We start from the raw sequence: 21,251 nt of genomic DNA, 5'->3' as shown, positions 1-21,251 counted from the left end.
TTTATCATGGTCCCTATCTTGGTCAAATTCACCGAAGCAACTTCTGGCTGCTTTGAGACCTTCCATCCTGTATTCTGCAGCTACTACGGTTTCAGAGAGTAACAGGCCATGTAATGGGGTCACGTCCTTTTCATTGCCTGACTCTTGAAAATAAGACAGGAGGACCCACTGAGGATTATCTTGCATCCCCAAGAGACTTAATGGAAGCTGTTTGGGGCAGGGACCATCAGTTTGTTCCGTGTTTGTACAGCACTTACGGAAACAACAACCAACAACAATACTAATAATAGAGGTGAATTATTCCCTGGCTACATACCCTTCTACAATTGCCCCAGTACACCTCTGGAGTTCTCAACATATACCTTTAGGTAGCAACATATCACTTGAAGTTTTATTGCTATGTATTGCACCTTTCAATGTAGAGGAGTCTGGCAAAGGCAGCTGCCATTTTGGGTCCAGTTCAAGTGAAGTAAGTTCTTTTTTCATGAGATCATAAGTTCAGTGATAACGATAATAGTGCTGATGTAATATACTTAGATGGTACCGCACAACATTTTGATGAAGACACTTGAACAATACAAAATTAACATGGCACATGTTAAATGGATTAAAAACTGGCTAGCGGTAGGTCTCAAAAGGTAACTGGCAATGGGGAATCATCGTGAAGTTTGTGTGTTTCTAGTAGGATCACACAGGGATTGGTTTGGGGCCCTACACTAATGACTATTTTTATCAATGAGAGACACAAGGCGGGCAAGGCAATATCTTGTATTGTTCCAAGTTCTGTTGGCGAAAGAGGCACGCTTTTGAGCTACATAGAGACTTTCTTCGGGTCTGTGACCCTTAAAAGCTTGCCTCTTTCACCAATAGAAGTTAGTCCAATAAAAGATATTCCCTCTCCCACCTTGTCTCTCATATCCTGGGACCAATATGAGCAACAACACTGCAAATTATTTTTATTAATGACCTGGAGGAAAACAAAATCATTATTGATCTGGTTTGCAGATGGCACAAAGACTGGGGAGCTGTAAATGATGAAGAAGACAACTAATACAGAGCAACCTGGATCGTTTGGTAAGCTGGCCTCAAGCAAATATGTATTTCAATACAGCCAAGTGTAAAGCCATGCATCTAGGAACCAAGAATGCAAGTTATATCTATAGGAGAGAGGACTCTATCCTGGAAGCAGTGACTATGAAAAAGACTTGGACGTCTCAGTAGATAATCAGCTGAACATGAGTTCCGAATGCAATGCTGTGGCCAAAAGAGATAATGTGAGTCTTGGATATATAAACAGGTGAATCTCAAGTAGGAGTAACGGTTATTTGATCTCTGGACTTGGCACTAGTATGACTTCTAAAGAAATACTATGTCCAGTATTGGTGTCTACAATTCAAGAAGAATGTTAAAACATTGGAGAGGGGTCAGAGAAGAGCCACAAGAATGATTAAGGGATTGGAAAACATGCCTTACAGTGAAAAACCTCAAGGAGTTCAATCTATTTAGTTTATCAAAGAGGAGGTTAAGGAGTGAGTCAATCACAGTCTATAAGTATCTACATGGGGAGTAGAAATTTGATGATAGAGGGTTTTTCAAACTAGGAGACAAAAAGTATAACAAGATCCAATGGCCGGAAGTTGAAGCTAGACAAATTCAGACTAGGAACTAAGATGCAAATTTTTATCAGTGAGGGTAATTTACCATTGGATCAATTTACCAAAGGTTACGGTGGATCATTCATCCTTGGAAATACAGCATATCTTTCTGAAAAACATCCAGCCTTGATTTAGAAATTTCTAACAGGAATAAATTCAGGGAAACTCTCTGGCTTGTGTTATACAGGAGATCACATTACATGATCACAGTGGTCCCTTCTGGCCTTGGAGTCTATGACCTAAGACTGTTTTAAAGGGGACACACACACACTGTGCTCTTCCTTCTTTTTTTAAATGGGGTGAAGGGAAGGTTGTTTTGCTTTAATCTACAACTGGTCTTTCCAAGTGAAAGTCCAGACATGCGGCTGGTTGCTCTGCATTGAAAAACGTCACCAAGGCAGGGTCACGTTTTTGCTGCATCCATCGTCTTGCACAATATGATCAAACAGAGCAGAATAAGTGAGCTGATGAATTTAATGAAATGATGGGTTTGCTGGGAAAACCCACTTGAGTGGGAGTACTTCCTTGAGTGAACTATTTCACTACTACCATAAACTTCCAATAGGCAAGCAGCACCAACTATCCACACATGTAGCAGTCTCAGCAGAGAGGCTGAGCATCTGATTGATGGGGAAAACAGAGTCACTGTCTCACCCCACTCCACCCAACCTGGGTGGTTTCTATGAGTCAGGAAAGCGGCACAGTGGGGATGCTTGTGCCACTGCCATCTGTTTCTAGAATAACCAGAGAAATTCACACTTAAATGTCATGCAGCACCTTCCGCCGGCCCTTAATTAACTTACTCTTCTCTTGAGTGATAGATCCATAGGTTCACAGGGGCTCGGGCATCAGCTGAGCTAAATGGCCATAGCTCCACTGGCTTCAGTTTACATCACCGGTGGATTCACCCAGTAGATTTTAAATGCCAGAAGGGATCATTATACATTCAAACTGTTCTCAGTCATGTAATCTCCCAAGGAACAGTCCCGGCTCCAAGGGTGCTCCTTATGGGAATCGAGCCGACCCCACTGTGCTTGATGAATGACTTGGTTGCCTTATCGGAAGCCCTCAGGCAGCCTCGCCTGCCCCCAAATGGGAATGTCTTTGGCCAATGGCTCTCCTCTCACTGATAATGCACGTGCTTCTTCCTTTTCTGGACCTCAAACACCCCTCCATGCTGCTGAGCACCAGGGCTGAGTGGTCATCATGCAAGGGGATGCAGATCACGCCCTTGCTTACCTGCAAGCTCCTTGCAGCCGACCCTACACACAGTATTTTCTCCCTGGTGTGATTTCAGACGTGTCATGAGACCCCATAGCATGGATTTTATTTTCATCAGCTAGGCAAAATCTAGATAGATATGAATGAAAACCATCTATCTGGGTATCTTGATCTCTCTCTCAGGATAGGGATTTATCTACCTGTTGTATTTGTACATGCTCATCACCATGGTCACTGGACATCAAGGTGTCACCATCAGATGAGATGTTATCCCAAAGTCCTGACAACCTGCAATCTAGGAGCACCTAGAACTCCCAAGGGTTTTATCTTTCCCCACAAGAGTATGGAAGTTATTGCCAGTCTCCTGTCACAAATTCCCATTGGGTCATTCCATTCTGCTTAAGTTCAATTCCCCAGTTATTTCTATTGAATGCTGAATCCTTCTCTCTCCACTCTGAATTGCTATCAAGTATTGGAGACCACTGACCCTGAGGCCAATGCGTTTCTGCAATGGACAAAGTGATCCTTTAATGTTTGAGCTGGTTGACATATTTCATTCAATACAATGTTTTCAACAATAACAAAAAATGGCATTTTCATCCAAATGTTTCTTTCCACAGGAAATGTCCATTCTTGGGAGAGCGCTGTGACATTGCACTCCATATGTTTTATGGAAATATGCTAATAAGTATGAATATGATGTAACTGGAATATGCTTCATGCAGAAGGTCTCTTGTAAACTATCATTACAAAGCTTATAATCTTCTGACTGTGTTCATCCTATTTGTATGTATGTATCATTCTTGTGTCTAATACTATAAATATGAAGTATAACTCTGAAGTCCTGTTGTAATTATGCAAAGTGTGGGCCATTAATGGTGGTTTAGAATCTTGATGGCTCCCATTGACTAGGACAATTGGTTGTAAATGGCTCTGTTTACTTGCAAGCCTTCCTGCGTTAGTGTGAGTCAGGCCGGGAAGAATGGAGGCTTAGGGTATCACAGGACATGTGGCCATGTCACCTGGTACTGGAATCTATCTTAAACCTGGTGCTTTTCCATTTAGAAGGCGGGGTGGGGATCCAGAGAAACAAAAGATTCCTGTCTTGTGCCAAAGCTATAAAAGGGGGTGGAACAGAACAAAGGGGGCTGCCAGTCATGAGAAATCCCCTAGTTACCACCTGAGCTGGAACTAACAAGGACTGTACCGGGGAAAGGATTGGGCCCAGACTAGGAAGGAGTCTAGTCTGTAAAAGAAGCTTATTGGAACATCTCTGAGGGTGAGATTTACCTGTATTCAGTTTCTTAATGTATTAGGCTTAGACTTGCGTGTTTTGTTTTATTTTGCTTGGTAACTTACTTTGTTCTGTCTGTTATTACTTGAAACCACTTAAATCCTACTTTTTTTACTTAATAAAATCACTTTTGTTTATTAATTAACCCAGAGTAAGTGATTAATACCTGGGGGAGAAAACAGCCGTACATATCTCTCTATCAGTGTTATAGAGGGCGGACAATTTATTAGTTTACCTTGTATAAGCTTTATACAGAGTAAAATGGAATTATTTGGGGTTTGGATACCATTGAGAGATGGGTGTCTGGGTGCTGGAGAAAGGAGTACTTGCTGAGCTGTTTTCAGTTTAATCTGCAGCTTTGGGGGGCATGGTCCAGACCCTGGGTCTGTGTTGCAGCAAGCTAGCATATCTGGCTCAACAATTTTGGAGCCCCTAGCTGGCAAAGAAAATGGGCTCAGAGGTAGGTCCTCAAAAAAAAAAAACCCTACCAAATTGAAATATAACCCAAAACTGAAAAATATTGTTAAATCTGGCAAAAATTTTCTGTAAAACCAAAAAATGTTGTCCAATCTGGTGAAAGTTTTCAATTTTCCATTGCTGAATTTTTTTTATGGTTTTGGGGCAGGGGAGGTTTGGTTCTGTTTGGTTTTGTTATGAAAATTTGAAAAGCTTTGTAGAAATGTTTTTTATATAAAATTATCTTTTTGTTTTAATTCAAAAATTTTGTCCAGGGGAAAACAATGAATATTTCCTGCCTACATGTACCAGAGTTGATCAAATGCTTTCAGATCTTTCAATGGGTTTATAATTATTACAATGTAATAAATAACAATAATAAATTCCTTGGGCAAAAACCAAACTAACCCATTGTATTTCTTACTGTAAAGTTCAATGAGATACAATGCATCACACAGCAAGAAAAGGAACTGAAAAAAGACAAGCAAAAGTTGCTTCATGACCATTACATAAAAGCACACCTAGAATTAGCTGTAGATATTATATATTTTCTTTTGAAGAACTATAGGCTGGTGAAGCTTATCAGCTCATTGGAGAAAAATATCAGATGGGGTAGAATTTCTCAGCTGCTGGAAATACTTGTTTGAGGGCTGGTCTAACCTAAAGCTGTAAGTCGACCTAAAGTATGCTACTTCAGTTATGTAAGGGTATGTCTACACTACGAAATTAGGTCGAATTTATAGAAGTCAGTTTTTTAGAAATGGGTTTTATATATTCGAGTGTGTGTGTCCGCACAGAAAATGCTCTAAGTGCATTAAGTGCATTAACTCGGTGGAGTGCTTCCACAGTACCGAGGCAAGCATCGACTTCCGGAGTGTTGCACTATGGGTAGCTATCCCACAGTTCCCGCAGTCTCCGCTGCCCATTGGAATTCTGGGTTGAGATCCCAATGCCTAATGGGGCTAAAACATTGTCGCGGGTGGTTCTGGGTACATGTCATCAGGCCCCCCTTCCCTCCCTCCCTCCATGAAAGAAAGGGCAGACGATCGTTTTGCGCCTTTTTTCCTGGGTTACCCATGCAGATACCATACCACGGCAAGCATGGAGCCCGCTCAGCTCACTGTCACCGTATATCTCCTGGGTGCTGGCAGACGTGGTACTGCATTGCTACACAGCAGCAGCAACCCATTGCCTTATGGCAGCAGATGGTACAGTAGAACTGGTAGCCATCATCGTCATGTCCGAGGTGCTCCTGGTTGCCACTGTGAGGTTGATCAGGAGCGCCTGGGCAGACATGGGTGCAGGGACTAAATTTGGAGTGACCTGATCAGGTCATTCTCTTTAGTCCTGCAGTCAGTCCTATTGAACCATCTTATGGTGAGAAGGCCGGAAATACGGATTGCTAGCAGTCCTCTTGTACCATCTTCTGCCGGGCAGGCAAGAGATGAGGATGGCTAGCAGTCCTATTGTACCATCTTCTGCCGAGCAGCCATAAGATGTGGATGGCATGCAGTCCTTCTACACCGTCTGCTGCCAGCCAAAGATGTAAAAGATAGATGGAGTGGATCAAAACAAGAAATAGACCAGATTTGTTTTGTACTCATTTGCAACCACCCACCCACCCACCCACCCACCGTCTAGGGGACTCATTCCTCTAGGTCACACTGCAGTCACTCACAGAGAAGGTGCAGCGAGGTAAATCTAGTCATGTATCAATCAGAGGCCAGACCAACCTGCTTGTTCCAATAAGAACAATAACTTAGGTGCACCATTTCTTACTGGAACCCTCCATGAAGTCCTGCCTGAAATACTCCTTGATGTAAAGCCACCCCCTTTGTTGATTTTAACTCCCTGTAAGCCAACCCTGTAAGCCATGTCATCAGTCGCCCCTCCCTCCGTCAGAGCAACGGCAGACAATCGTGCATCTGAGTTGAGAGTGCTGTCCAGAGCAGTCACAATGGAGCCCTCTGGGATAGCTCCCGGAGGGGAATACCATCGAATTGTGTCCACAGTACCCCAAATTCGACCCGGCAAGGCCGATTTAAGCACTAATCCACTTGTCAAGGGTGGAGTAAGGAAATCAATTTTAAGAGCCCTTTAAGTCGAAATAAAGGGCTTCATCGTGTGGACGGGTGCAGGTTTACATCGATTTAATGCTGCTAAATTCGACCTAAAGACCTAGCGTAGACCAGGGCTAAGTTACATAACTGAAGTCGATGTCACTTAGGTCGACTTACAGCAGTGTCTACAGTGCTCTCCTGCTGATTTACCTTCTGCTTCTCGGGGAGGTGGAGTACAGAAGTCGGCAAGAGAGCGCTTTGCCATTGACTTAATCTGTCTTCACCAGACCTGCTAAATTGACACCTCTGTATCGATCACAGCAGTGCTGATTTAGCTGCAAGTATAGACAAGCCCTTACTCAAAAAGGGGCTAAATCCTTAGTTAGTGTAAAACACTGACTTCAGTGAAGCTGCACCAATTTATACCAGGATCCAGCCCAAATTTTTAACATCGTAAATCCATTTAATTTATTTTATGGGATAAAGTCATTTTCTTGATATATGCACAAGTGTTTAATTTTCTGAATATTACTGCATAGGAATTTTTTCCCTACAGGTTGCTGATGGAATATCACTCTCTTGGGCTCAAATCTGTTTCTGGTATGATGGTTCTGAAGTCTATGGAGTTAAGCTAGGCATGTATGTTTTGTCTGATTGGCCAAGGTTTTCAAAAGTGACGAGAGATTTTGTGTGCTGCAGTTTTTGATGCTTCACTGGAGTCACCTTAAAGGGGCTTGATTTCTAGGGGGTGTGTCCTCCCTTCTTTCTCAAAATCAGCCCCTTTACAGAATTTCAAGCTGGTCATTCAGAATTGGAGGTACCCCATATTGATAGCCACTTTTCAAAATCTTGACCATTATCCACCATAGTTTATTTCATGGTGTAGTTTTAACTAGATTATGGTACCTGGCTTAAACCTAGAGGGAGAGTAGGTGTCACTACCATGACAACTGGTTAGGTGACAGTTGTCACCATGACAGTTGGTCCCTTCGAGGCAATACATAGCAGGTTATGGAGCTGTAACGGACACCGTTCATTTCTCTTTCGGTTGTCAGGGTTGGCTGGAGGGGCTGAGCTGCAGCCATTAGATGATAAGAGAAGGCACCATCTTCTAGACTCTCCTGCTTGTCGATTTCACCGATGTGGAAGTGATGGTTGTTTTCGCAATGGTGCTGGACCTGCCTCCAGATCCGTACCCTCCCCTGCCTCCATTGTTTCCTCCTCCAGAGGTGGATCCTCCACCTAAGGCATATCCACCTCTTCCACTTCCGGAACTGAAACCTATTCCATCACCACTGCCTCCTCCTACTCCAAGGCAAATCCCACCTCCAAGTCCACCTCCAGAGGTTAAGCTGCCACCCACCATGGCTGCGGAGGAAAACAAAGGCAGTTGGTTATTCCAGAAGCAAGCCCAGGAGTCCTACCGCACAACCCACAACCGGACACCACCTCTAACAGAACAAGATGAATGTGCCAGCGACTTACAGATACTCACAGAACTTTGGCATTCTCCAGACATTCTGCAAGGGAAAGAAAGTGGTACGGGTTACACATGCAACAGAGCCGTTATACTGCTAGGAACCCTGCAATCATTGATATTTCATCTGCTGAAGGCCAGGGTCAGTTTCTGGTCGGGAACTGGAATTTCCATTCTGCAGGATATTCCAATGTTTTGGGCGTAAAAAATTATTCCAGTTCAGAATGAAAAGCTGAAATTTTGAAATTTGCCATGAAAGAAACATTTCAAACTTATTCATAACAGTGTTGTTTTGACTTTTGTATTGTATTAAAATATTAACTATAATATATGTATTCTGTACACATGCTACTAAATGTAATATAATGTTAAAATTAATATTCTCCTATCATCTAAAAGTCAAAATGAAATTAGTCCAAATGATGCTATCAAAAGGGAACATTCCAACTTTTTCCTGTTGAAAAATTCTCAAAATCAAAACAAACTTCCACAAAACATTTCAATTCCTAAAAAACTGCATTTTTCAATGGAAGAGCATTGATGGAACTAGTCAGTACAATTAAACAAGATCTGTATTCTCTTCATTACTATTATTTGTTTTGCCATAGCAGCAAAAAGCCCCAACCAAGATCAGGGCCCTGCACAGACACAGAGCAGTAGACAGTTCCTGTCTCAAAAGAGTTTGCAAGCTAAACTGTGAAACAATTTGGGGCTGGTCTTCACCACACACTGTGATTAATTAATCCACCTCAATGAGAGAAGGAAGCTAAGTGGAAGGAGTGTCTCCCATTGACATAGTGCAGTGGAGAACCACTTCAAACCAATGTAAGTTACATCACTTAACTCTCATAACTTAGACTGACTTACAACATTAGGGTAGACAAGGCTAAAGGCACATAATCTTGCTTAAGGTCACCCAGCAGATCAGTGACAGACTAGAACTCATGTCGCCTGAGTGCCTACCCAGAGCCCTATCCACTAGACTAGACCACCTCTTGCTCTTAAAGCAGCAGCATGTCCTAAATGCTAATATGCCAATATTATTCAGACTGCCTTCTTAGTTGCCAGGGAGTTAGGGGCATTGTTTTAAAAGGGTGAGTATGACATGCGCTAAGTTTCCCCATTGACTTCAAAAGTTCTGGTCCTCATTATATTGCCCTAACCTGCATACTTCTCCTTCCAGCAGCTTCCTGTAGGTGACGATCTCGATATCCAGAGCCAGCTTGATGTTCATCAGCTCCTGGTACTCCCGCAGCTGACGCGCCAAGTCTGCCTTGGTCTTCTGCAGGGCATCCTCCAGCTCAGCCAGTTTGCCCTTGGCGTCTTTGAGGACCAGCTCACCTTGCTGCTCGGCCTCAGCAATGGAGGTCTGCAGCTTTTCACACTGCAAGGCCAGACAAACATCTGATGGATTCTGCTGAGGGTAGCACAGAAAAACACAGGCCTGATCCTCTTTTGCCCGGTAGTGTATGTCAGTGACAATGGTGCAAAGTGAGCGTAAACCACTGCCATTCTGGTATGATAGTGGTTTACATTCCATGTGCACTGGTATAAATGACTGAACAAGGGAGAATCAGGCTGCTGGAGTTTAACATTAGCTCAGATTTTGCAACAAGAGTGAGATCACCACAATGGTTTTCATTTGCAACCATGGTCCAAATCCCAAAACCGGCCACAAATGAAACACTTCAGAAGCTCATGGCACAATCTGATAAAAGCAGCAGTCACAGTATTGCCCAGGTGTTCAGAAATCATGGCACCATAAAATCATGAGATCATACTAAATAAGCTGGGACTTCTTTTTATCAGCCTTCTGGTTTTGGAGACTGTAGTGTTCAAGCTTCGTCTCTGCAATCATGAGGCCCTTTCTTAAAAGAAAGCTGAAAACCTCATGTCATCACCTGATTCCAGGAGCTGGAGCTTTAAAAAAAGACCAAATACCATGCAATGTGTGATTAAAAATCACAAGAATTGACAAGATTGTAGTCACCACTCAAGAAAGGCAACTAGACTAGACAAAACTAGAAGGACAAGGGGTATTGTCGTAGAAATTATGTTAAATACTCATCAGCGCTTAGCTGTTGTTGAGTCTATAGGGAGACAGACAGACCTCAATGCTTTTCTTTAGACAGGACACTTCCTGACATGAACAGAACTGGAAAATGGAAATGTGTATTTTTGTTTAAAAAAAATACCAAATTGGGGCAAAAAGCCAAAGATGTGAAATTTTTCATGGAAGGGATTTGCAGAAAAAATCCATTTTAGGAGAAGGCTCTAGTCAAATTTGTTTTCTCCAGGCAGGAAGTGAAATTAACAAGAGCTTTCCTGGCAGGAAGCTGGGGAGCTGCCATTTTGATTTTCCCAAAAGAAAATTGAAATTTTATGAAAAGGGCTTTTTCTAATAGAAAAATCATTGCCATGGAAAGTTCCTCATGAGCGCTACATCTACCAGTGAAACGCTAAAAGAATTCATCCCGGGTTCACACTCACGTGCATGAAAAAAAGCCATATCTGCTTCTTCACATTTTCTATTTCAGCCCACAGCCTTTGGATCATCCGGTTAAGCTCTGAGATCTCGCTCTTGCTGTCTCGTAGACTGTCTCTGTGTTTCCCAGCTGTCACCTGCAGCTCTTCAAACTGGTGCTCAGAAACAACATAACCAGGTGGTGTCAGACAAAGGCTAGTGTGTATACTCTTTGCAGCAAACCATCATCACCCCGTGAGTTATCTCCCAAAGAGGACACTGTTCAGAAGAATCCAGTAGAGTATTCCAAGTGGGGAGATGGCCATCCTCTTGGTCGACATACCAGGGATTGAACCGGGGACCTCCAAAACTAAAAAATATGAGCTGCTACTTGAGCTAAAGCTGCAGAACTTGGAGGGTGAGGGAGCTGGCAATTCATACCCTTTGTGGATCAGCCCAGTGGGATACACTCATCAGTGGGTTGCATTTGTAGCAGAGGTTCATAACTCATGGGACCGGCTGTTTTTCCTTGCCCTCTCCTTTTGCCACTCACTTGGGGGAATTGCTACTACTGAGGAAGCTTGCATTTTGGAAATGCATGTGGGATGCTCACACCTGTGGCTGCCAGCAATAGTGGGGCATTACTTCACGTTCCTGGGCAAAGGGGCACTTTGGGTTCTAACCATCTAAGGACCCACTGTGGAACTGCACTACAGCACGAACTGGGATCGCTTGCGTCTTATGTGCACGGCTTAGTCAAGTTGTGAGTAAGTGCTATGGCAGCAGAGACACAGTGTTGAGATGAGTAAAGGAGGGAGAGCAAATACCTTATGGAGCACCATCCCTACACACACACCACTCCCATCACAGCTTAGACCTCCGCAATCATCTTGGTCTGCAGCACCAGGGAGGTGACAGCCTCTTTGCCTTGGCCAAAGCTGCGTATGAAAAGACAGAGCATCCTCCCTGTGGATGGCAGTTGCTACTCAGCTGTACAGGATAGCATTGGGTTTATATTTGCCCAGTGGCATATGGCATTTTGCATCCAAACTCCCTGCATCCACTGAAGCCAATGGCAAAGCTCTCATGCAAGGCATGATCAGGACCCTAGATGCTGGAGGACTCACCTTGCACTGGTAGCAAGACTCTGCCTCCTCTCGGCTCCTCTGAGCAATCTCCTCGTACCGTGCTTTGACCTCCCGGATGATGCTGTCCAAGTCTAGGTTTCGGCTGTTGTCCATAGACAGGACCATGGAGGTGTCGGAAACGGTCTGCTGCATCTGAGACAGTTCCTGCAAGTCCCATAAACGTGGGCTTTAGCCGCACTGTGTTTCTCTGATGAAGTGAGCTGTAGCTGACGAAAGCTCATGCTCTAATAAATTGGTTAGTCTCTAAGGTGCCACAAGTCCTCCTTTTCTTTTTGCGAATACAGACTAACACGGCTGTTACTCTGAAACCTGTGTTTCTCATTGTATATGTTCCTCTTTCTCAGTCCTTCTCCATTTCAGATCCTCCATGACTAGCGCGGTTGGCCTGAATTTTCTGAACCGCCTAGTGATTTGGAGTGCCCAGCATGAGACACCTTCAAGAGGCCTGATTTCAGAAGCACTTCCTGAAAATCAGCCCCCGCTTTAAATGTATCACAAGTTGGGTCCTCCCAAGTCAGTAGACTTTGTCCAAGAGAGGTTTAAGAGATGTCTTGATCTCACTCTACAAGTATCTTCACAGGGAAGAGATTTCTGATAGTAGACAGTTCTTTAACGTAACAGCAAAAGGCATAACGGGATCTAGTGGTTGGAAGGTGAAACTAGACACATTCAGACTAGAGGTAGGGTTCACATTTTTAATAGCAGTGAGGATGATTTAACCAACTGGAACAACTTGCCTGGGGATGGAGTCTCCATCACATGAAGTCTTTGAATCAAGACCGGACATCTTTCTATATGAGATGCTCTTGCTTACAAAGACATTATGGGGTTAATACAGAAATTTCTGGGTGAGTTCTTTGGCCATATTATACAGGAGGCCAGACTAGATGATCACAATGGTCCCTTCTGGCCTTAAACACTAAGAATCTATTTAGACGCTGGTGCTGCTTCAGTTTAAATTGGAGAGAGGCTGCTAAGACACAAACCCTATCCTACACAGTTGACATCAATATATTTTAAAGAGGAATATTCATCCTCAGAAAGCCAAATATCCCAATCCCCAGCTACCTAATGGTACCATCCAGCTATTTAGAATTAGCACTCCAGGGCTGCATTCCCCAGGCGACCAAGAGAATAGCAAGCCTTCTCACCACCTCATACAGACATCTCAGGAAGTTGATCTCATCAGTCAGGGAGTCTAGTTTCGCTTGCAGCTCCATCTTGTTCATGTAGGCAGCATCCATCTCCTAAAGGAAAGATCGGTAATAGAGTGAATCTTTCCATCTCCTGAGGCTAATAAATTCAGGTGTCTAATTAGAGCTGGACAGAAACCAGATTCATTTTGCAGGAAAATCCATGATTAAGATATTTTTTCCGGCTCTGAAATTAAACGAAACCAGGAAATTTTGAAATTTCCTGCACAGCTCAGGGAATAATAATTTGGGGTCAATTGAACTGTTTTCTCAATAAAAGTGAAACATTTTCTTCTGATTTTGATCTTTTTTAACTTTTAAAAATACTTTTTAAATGAAAAAGTGAAATGCTCCTTTCCAAAAATATCAAACTGGGACATTTGGGCATCAAAACACTTTCTTTCGTTTTTTACTCAAAACGAAGTTTCCTCAACATTGACACATTTTTCTAAACTTTTCGGTTTTGACGAAAACTGCATTTTTGGGCAAAAAAAGTTTGGACAAAAAACTTCTAATCACTTTTATTAGTGATGCTTCCAAAAAATGGTCTCTAATGTTAGTCTGCCTACAGTAAACCTGGAGCTGGGACAAGCTGAATTGGGTATGAAGGAAGGGTATTTCACTGCATACTCATACGATATTGTCTCGTTGTTTTCTTGTGCTCTCTATCTGTCTCTCTGCCTCTACTCTTTTGTCTTACTATACTTTGATTATAAGCTCTTTGAGGCAGGGACCATTTTTTTGTCTTGTGTTTGTACAGCACCTAGCATAACAGGGTTTGGGCCAGGACTAGAGCTCCTAGGTTCTATTGCAATATAAATAAAAAATAATAATGGAGTAAAATACCTATTCAATTAAGGCTAATCTTGTGCAAAAATAAAAGAGGCATGCATCTGTGTAAGTTGTGTATTTTTCTACACCAGGGGTTGGCAACCTTCGGCACGCAGCCCATCAGGGTAATCCGCTGGTGAGCTGCAAGGCATTTTGCCGAAGGTTGCCAACCCCTGGTCTACACAGTTTGTGTACTTCGTTTTCAGCAGTAGAAACATTTGTACCTAACGACCTTTTTCCTGATCTATTTTGCTATTATATCAGCCTGACCTGAACTTTCTTCTGAAACTCAGACCTGAAGAAGATCTGTGTGTTGTTTCTCTCACCAATGGAAGTTGGTCCAAACTCAAGAAAGGCCAAGATCTTAAGGTGTGTAGGGGAGCAAGATTCGCTCGGTGGTCCTCCGTTAAGATGAAGCTAACTTTAAAGAGTGGGATTTTACTGAGCAGCAACTCTTAGCTCGTAAAACAGTCTTCAAAATGTGCTATCTCAGCAGTGTACTAACCACAGGATATGCAGTGGAACAAAGAACTTTGAAAATAGCCCCAGATAAAAAGTGCGCAGCAAAAAAGGAAATAGATAAGAACCAGAAGACACACAATACGGGTAACAAAGGTATAGTGGCTCCTAAATCATAGGAGAAGTAAGACCCTCTGCAGACTGGATGCAGGCCATCTGCAAACTCCAGGGAGGTCTTCAACAGTACCTGTTTGCCTCTCTGTCTATATGCTGTTTTTACTAACTGTTACTTCAATAAATCCAATCAAAGATGACTTATCAGGGGTCTGTTATTATTGACTCAAGAGAACTGCTCTCTCTAAACATATAATTACAGTTTAAAATTGTAGCAGTTATTGCTTATCAAGTCATTGGTTGTTGATGATCAGCAAATTATTAATGCTCCCTTTGGGGGGCAGTTTTAAACAAACAGTTCCTAATAATCCCAACCGTTTTCTGTTCATTGCTTAAAGCTTCCTGTGGATTTTTACCCCGCTGGTTGGCTCACCTTTTTCAGGCCCACAAAGTCATTCTCCACAGCTGTCCTCATACCTGTCCTCATACCTGTTGAGTGGAAGGAATAAAATAGGGTCCAGTTGCTTATTTTTATTCTTGCCTAAGTCATTGGCAACAAGACAAAGAGGCTACTGGAAATGGGTCAGAAATCTTTGTCAAAATCTACCACCATGTTTGAGGATTTATGGACAAACAGCAACATTTTGCCTTCCCAAACGAACAAATTGATTGCTGCCATCTTTCTAAAACACCCAACCCAACATAGAGTCCAATGATGCAAATACTTACTACCGAGAGTAGCATGTGACCTCCATGAGGAGCTTCTTTCACTTCAGTGGGGCTACTCATGGTAGCAAACTTCGCACCCGATAGCAAGTGTTTGCAAAATTAAGCACACAAAGTAGTACTTCCATACTATGTCTGATAGCCCAATTTATTATGATATAACTGCACTCAAGTATTGAATCATGATCTCTCAGAGACTTAGCAGTGCAAACACCTATCCGGTCATCTGGGCCACCCCTAAAATGGCTTAACAAATTGTACATTTTCTAGTGTTTTGTACAGCTTTGTTTTAAAGGACTCTCTATATTATATGTAACAATATCCTAGAAGTATAGGACTAGAAGGGACCTCCAGTGGTCATCTAGACTAGTCCATCTCCCCATGCTGAGGTAGGATTAAGTATACCTAAACCACCTCTGACAGATGTTTGTCTAATCTGTATTTAAAATCCTCCAATATGGTGGGATTGTAGAGGTGAAAACTTTTCTCACTGTCCATGCACTTGCATGAGGGATGCGTGTGAGCTGAGAGAACAGGTTCAGTGAAGGATCAAAGGATTTTGTTGACTTCTGTGAGCCCATAAGTTTAGACCCTAGGAATGTTTGTGGATTTCTCATAGCTCTGGAACAAGAATCATGGAACCCATCCAGTCAAACTGATCGTTCTCTGCCATTCTCTCTCTACCAAATTCACGGACATGAAAAATGCACCACGGACCATGAAATCTGGTCTACCCCTGTGAAATCATAGAATATCAGGGTTGGAAGGGACCTCAGGAGGTCATCTAGTCCAACCCCCTGCTCAAAGCAGGACCAATCCCCAATTTTTGCCCCAATCCCTAAATGGCCCCCTCAAGGATTGAACTCACAACCCTGGGTTTAGCAGGCCAATGCTCAAACTACTGAGCTATCCACCCAAATCTGGTCTTTCACCACATACAATAAAGATTTCACAGGGGAGACCAAATTGGGGGTCCTGACTCAAAAGGGAGTTACAGGGGGATCACAAGGTTATTTTAGGGGGGGGATCTCGGTATTGCCACCTTTACTTCAATGCTGCCTTCAGAGCTGAGTGGCCAGAGAGTGGCGGTCATTAGCCAGGCGCCCAGATCTGAAGGGGGCGCCCCACCAGCAGCCGTGCAGAAGTAAGGGTGGCAATACCGTGCCAGACCACCCTTATTTCTGTGCTGCTGCTGGCAGCGGCTCTGCCTTCCGGGCCAGCAGCCACCGCTCTCCAGCTGCCCAGCTCTGAAGGCACCAGCAGCCGTGCAGAAGTAAGGGTAGCGGTACCACAACTCTCCCCTACAATAACCTTGCAAACACCCCCACCCGCACTCCTTTTTGGGTCAGGTCTCCTACAATTACAACACTGTGAAATTTCTGATTTAACTAGCTGAAATCATGAAATTTATGATTTTAAAAAACCTACGACTGTGAAATTGACCAAAATGAATTTGGTAGGGCCCTACCAGTGAGATTACATCCCACATTATTCACATCCGAGAGCAGGGGATTTTGTTAAATCTCCATCTTGGCGAATTGCTTTCAAAAGTCCCACCCGCAAAGAAATCCATTTTCTTCCATTTCTGCCTTGACACAAAGGTAAAACCCGACTGATTTCAAATTACCCAAGAGCAAGTTAGAGTGGGATCTGTCCACGGATAGAATACAATTAAATCTTAATAGTCCATTCCTAATTAGGGAACAGGTCAACTATAATAAATCTCTGCAAGAAGATTATTCTCTTTCAATCAGAACCATCATTCACATTCACCTTATTAGTGCCGGTAGAAAAATGAGTTGAGACAATTCATGAAAATTGTATCCTTCCTTGTCAAAATTCAAAATTCTGATGACAAATTTCATCACATTTTGAAAAAAAAATGACCATTTCTACAGCTGATTGAAAGACAGGATGAAATTTTCATGACCATTTTGACAATTTCTTTTCTCACCATTTGATATTTTTATGGACATTTCATCCACATTTCAAATTTTGAAGGTGTTTTGTTAAACCATCTCTACAGCTGATTGAAACGTGATTCAATTTCTGTGACCATTTTGTCCTTTTTTTTTAGTCCAAATTTGAAATGTCAGTAAAAATTTCACCATTATTTCAAATTTTGACTTTTTAGAGCAGTAAAAATGCGTGATCAAAATTGATCAAAAAATCAAACTTCAGAAAATTTCCACCAGCTCTAATTATTATTAGAAATTGATCCAGACCAAACGCCAGAACCAAAGAATCTGAACTTTGGCAAATTTCCAATTGGCTTCTCAGCTCTCTGACTGGAGTCTGACTGCAATGATTATACTTCGTTATTATTTCCTTACTTGTTCTTAAAATCCTCCACCAGATCTTGGAAGCTCTTCTGCTCGGTATCCAGCTGTCTCCTCTCATTTAACAGGCCACCTAGCTGCTTTCTCAAGCCATTGATATAAGCCTCAAATAGCTGGTCAAGGTTCTTTTTAATGGGTCCTTGGCCCTGTTCCTGCAAGAGTTTCCATTTTGTCTCCAGAACTTTATTCTGCTGTTCTAGAAATCGGATCTGAAAGCCAAAAGAGAGTGGTTGAAAAAGATTAGTTAAAATTTTCATCTTTCTTTTTCGTTTGTTTGCTTTTTGTTGTTGACCAGGTCTAGTGAGTTTAACCTTTTCCCTGATACAACTATCCTGAAAGCAATGACTCAGTAACCCTGCTCCAGAATCCTCTTGGATAAACAGGAAAAAAACCTCCTTGAACAGCAGAATCAAATATTTGTGGAGGGATTTTTTTCCAGACAAAATTCTCAGTCATAGGCAAAAGAAACTTGAGTTTTTTCATTACAGAGACACCAATGGATTAGAAGAATGGATGGTGTTGACCAGATGGGAGATGACATTTAGCAGGGAATATATCGTACAATTTGTTGCCTTGGTAACCAATGCTAATGATCCGGTAGGTAGAGCAGCAATCCATGGTTCAATTCCCTAGTCTACCAATAACCTTCTCTGTGACCTTGAGCAAGTCACTTCCCCTCCCACGCTTTGCCTCGTCTATTTTCAGTGTAAGCTCTTTGGGGGAAGGGGCTCTCTTTTGCAAAGTGTTTGTACAGTCACAGGCAGTGGGGCTGTGGGGGGGTGCTGATCTTGTGTGGGGTCTCTAGGAGCAATAGTGTCCCTTCCCCCACCCATCTCACCTTGTCAATGAAGGAGGCAAATTTGTTGTTCAGGGTCTTCATCTGCTCCCTTTCCTCTTTCCGCACTTTCTGGATCTCTGGGTCAATCTTCAAGTTGAGAGGAGTCAGGAGGTTCTGGTTGATGGTCACTTCTTGGATGCCACCAGGTGGGCAAACAGGAAATCCAGGGCCATCCCATCCACCACCAAATCCTCCTCCAGCCCCACCACCAAAGCAACCACCGAGCCCACCACTGAACTGTCCCCCAGACCCAGCACCACCGCCAAACCCTCCACCCACGTGGCTGCCAGCCCCAAACCCTCCACAAGTGCCACCAAATCCACCAATGGAAATCCTTTTATTTCATCCCAAGTTATGCAGGCTCCTACTGCCAAAGCCTCTGGGACTCCAGGCTGAGCCTGTGCATCCTCCGCGTGACACTGTGCTGAAGCTGACTTTGTTCCCACCACTAACACGGGCAGAGCTGGAGCTGAAACCCCCGAGGCTGCCTCCCAGGCTTTGGCCAGAAAACTGGCGAGACATAGCAGCAGCTCCCCTTCAGCAGAAGAGAAGAGAGAAGGAGACCTTGACGGGGGAGCTACCAGAGGAAAGTCCCAGGGCAAAAGCAGTTGAGTCCCTCTAAAGACAGTGCAAATCTCTTCCTTTTTATCTGTTCAGGGAGTTGCCTAGGTAACAGGGGAGTGCAGAAAGGTGTCGTTTTTTGTATTCCTGGGCTTAAATGAGCCATCACCTCTTCCCTCTGCCAAAAAAACTGACCTTTCCTGAAACACACCCCAAAGAGCTAAGAAACCTGCACCAGTACTGTTGTCTTTGGGAATTCTTGTTTGCCTCAAATTACTTGTGTTTTCCTTGTACCAACCCAGAATAGATAATCCAGAGTCTTACTTCGATGACACAGCATTCAAATTCCTTGACATATTTTGCCCTAGGGTGAGACCCTTCCTATATCCAGATCACTGACTTTTTAAAGCCTGTTGGCAAGTGTTGGTTTAGTGAATTCAGAAAAAATACGCTGCCTTTCACAATTCAGAAGACAAAACAAAAACAAAAAACACAACACACCCCAGGATTGCCCCATAAATCAACTTTTTGCTTGAAAAAAAATGTTGATTTACATTCTCCAAAATCACTTTCTTAATCCAGGGGAAGAGAGGGAAGAGGTCTGAACTATAGCAGTGAAAAGAGGTTGTGGGTTTGCTTAGTTAAAAGTGAATCTCCATTTTCATGTCTCGGTCCTGTTTAAGACGATGAACGCATGCTAGCTGGAGAACATACCTAGGTTTGCAGAGATGTGAGGCGTTTCATTACAAACCGTTCTAATCAAATGTGTAGTGTCTGCAATCTAGCGTCCCCCTTTCAGCCTCGGCTAGAAAAGACAAGGTCATTCACTATCTGGCAAGCAGAGAACAAGAGAGACGGAGGTGACACCGCTGCCCAAGACCCCTGCAATGGCAGGGAATTGATTCAGTGAGATAGGCATTGATGAGCCTAGCAATCAATCCACGCCCCACGCTGCAGAGGAAGGTCAAAACCCCCAACACCCCAGTTCAGGTTGGCCTGTGGGGAAAATGCCTTCCCGACCCCAAATGTGTGTATCAATATGCCCCTGAGCATGTGAGCCAAACCCACCAGCCAGGCATCTAGCAAGAGGATTCTCCGGCCCACCTCAGAGCTTAATCTACCCCATCCAGTGCCCCATCTCCACCACGGACCCATTAGTGGGTTGCGCAGGGAACTGGCTCGCACATATTTTTGCCAGGATATTACATTCAGTTAATGATGATGTGTATGCTCATGGCAAGGGGTGTTCTGCTTTTAGCACAAGTCACTCACTGGGCCCTGCATCCACACTACATTAGAATAGTTCTAGTGATCTCCACCCACTGAGGTATCTGGGGAACCTACCATGCTGGAGTCTTGCAGGTTAGAAAAGCCATTCCTTCTGGGCTGGCGAGGACAGGAGAAATCCCAGCGTTGCCCTGTACATCACAGCCCATCATTAGGCTGTTGGTCTGTCTCACGGGGTTTCAACAGGTTAGGTGGCCTTTTGACATGAAATCAGGAACGTTTGGGTGAACTGATCCCAGGATATTTGACCTCGGCAAGAAAACTGTTGTGGGCAAAAAATAAGCCTACCAGCGTTGTGATGGTCACATTGGCTAGTGTTACGTGCCTTTATTGTGTTTCACTAAACAGACTGAAACCTGAATGCAAGACTGCTTTGTGACACAACCTAGTTTCTTAAGAGCCCACCCAAAATATCCCATACATGACATGAATGTGGACCCTCCTTTTCCTAGAAGTCCAACGTGATCTAGTGACTGGGACACACACTACCACAGATCTGCTGCACGATCTTAAGTAAAACATGCCATTTTTCCCCATCCTGAGTTTTGTCTATTTTGATCTTCAGAGCAGGGACCATCTCTAACTCTGTATTTGCAAAGTGCCTAGCACAATGAAGCCCTGATCTTAAGGCTTGTCTACATGTCAAGGTACTGCGCAGCAAGCCCGGGTGTGAATCTACAGCGTGCCATGTAGTAACTCATCGTGTAAACAAGCCCTTGGGTGCAGGCTGAGGGTAATACAAATGTAAATAACAGCACCTAGTACCTCGCATCAGTAAATCTCAACATTCTTTACAGGCCAGTATGATTATCCCCATTTTACACATGGGAAAATTAAGCCACAAACAGGTCATATGATTTGCTCTAGGTCACCCAGAAGGCCAATGACCTGACTAAGACTAGAAGCCAGGTCTGCTGAGTCTCTGTCCAATACACGACCCACTAGACCACTGGCCACTTGGATAAACTGGTTTCACATTGGCCACTTAAAACAGGAATCACTATGCATATATTTATACAGGGTTCTTTGCATCTGTTAAACTGGAATTCCAATATGCTTCTACACGCTTTTTTTGGGTAGCTCCTGCCTGTATAGAATTATAGACACATGTGACAGGGTCAGGCCAGA

General features: G+C 43.4%; 1 pseudogene; it reads right to left on the bottom strand.

The window, feature by feature from the left end:
* Positions 1-7,797: 7,797 nt before the first annotated feature.
* On the bottom strand, positions 7,798-18,797 carry LOC140901040 (keratin, type II cytoskeletal 6A-like; annotated as a pseudogene).
* Positions 18,798-21,251: the final 2,454 nt, after the last annotated feature.

The sequence above is a fragment of the Lepidochelys kempii genome, chromosome 20, assembly GCF_965140285.1.
Source record: "Lepidochelys kempii isolate rLepKem1 chromosome 20, rLepKem1.hap1, whole genome shotgun sequence".
Classification (NCBI taxonomy): domain Eukaryota; kingdom Metazoa; phylum Chordata; order Testudines; family Cheloniidae; genus Lepidochelys; species Lepidochelys kempii.
Note: the sequence above shows the minus strand (reverse complement) of the source record. Positions and strands in the feature narration are given on the sequence as shown.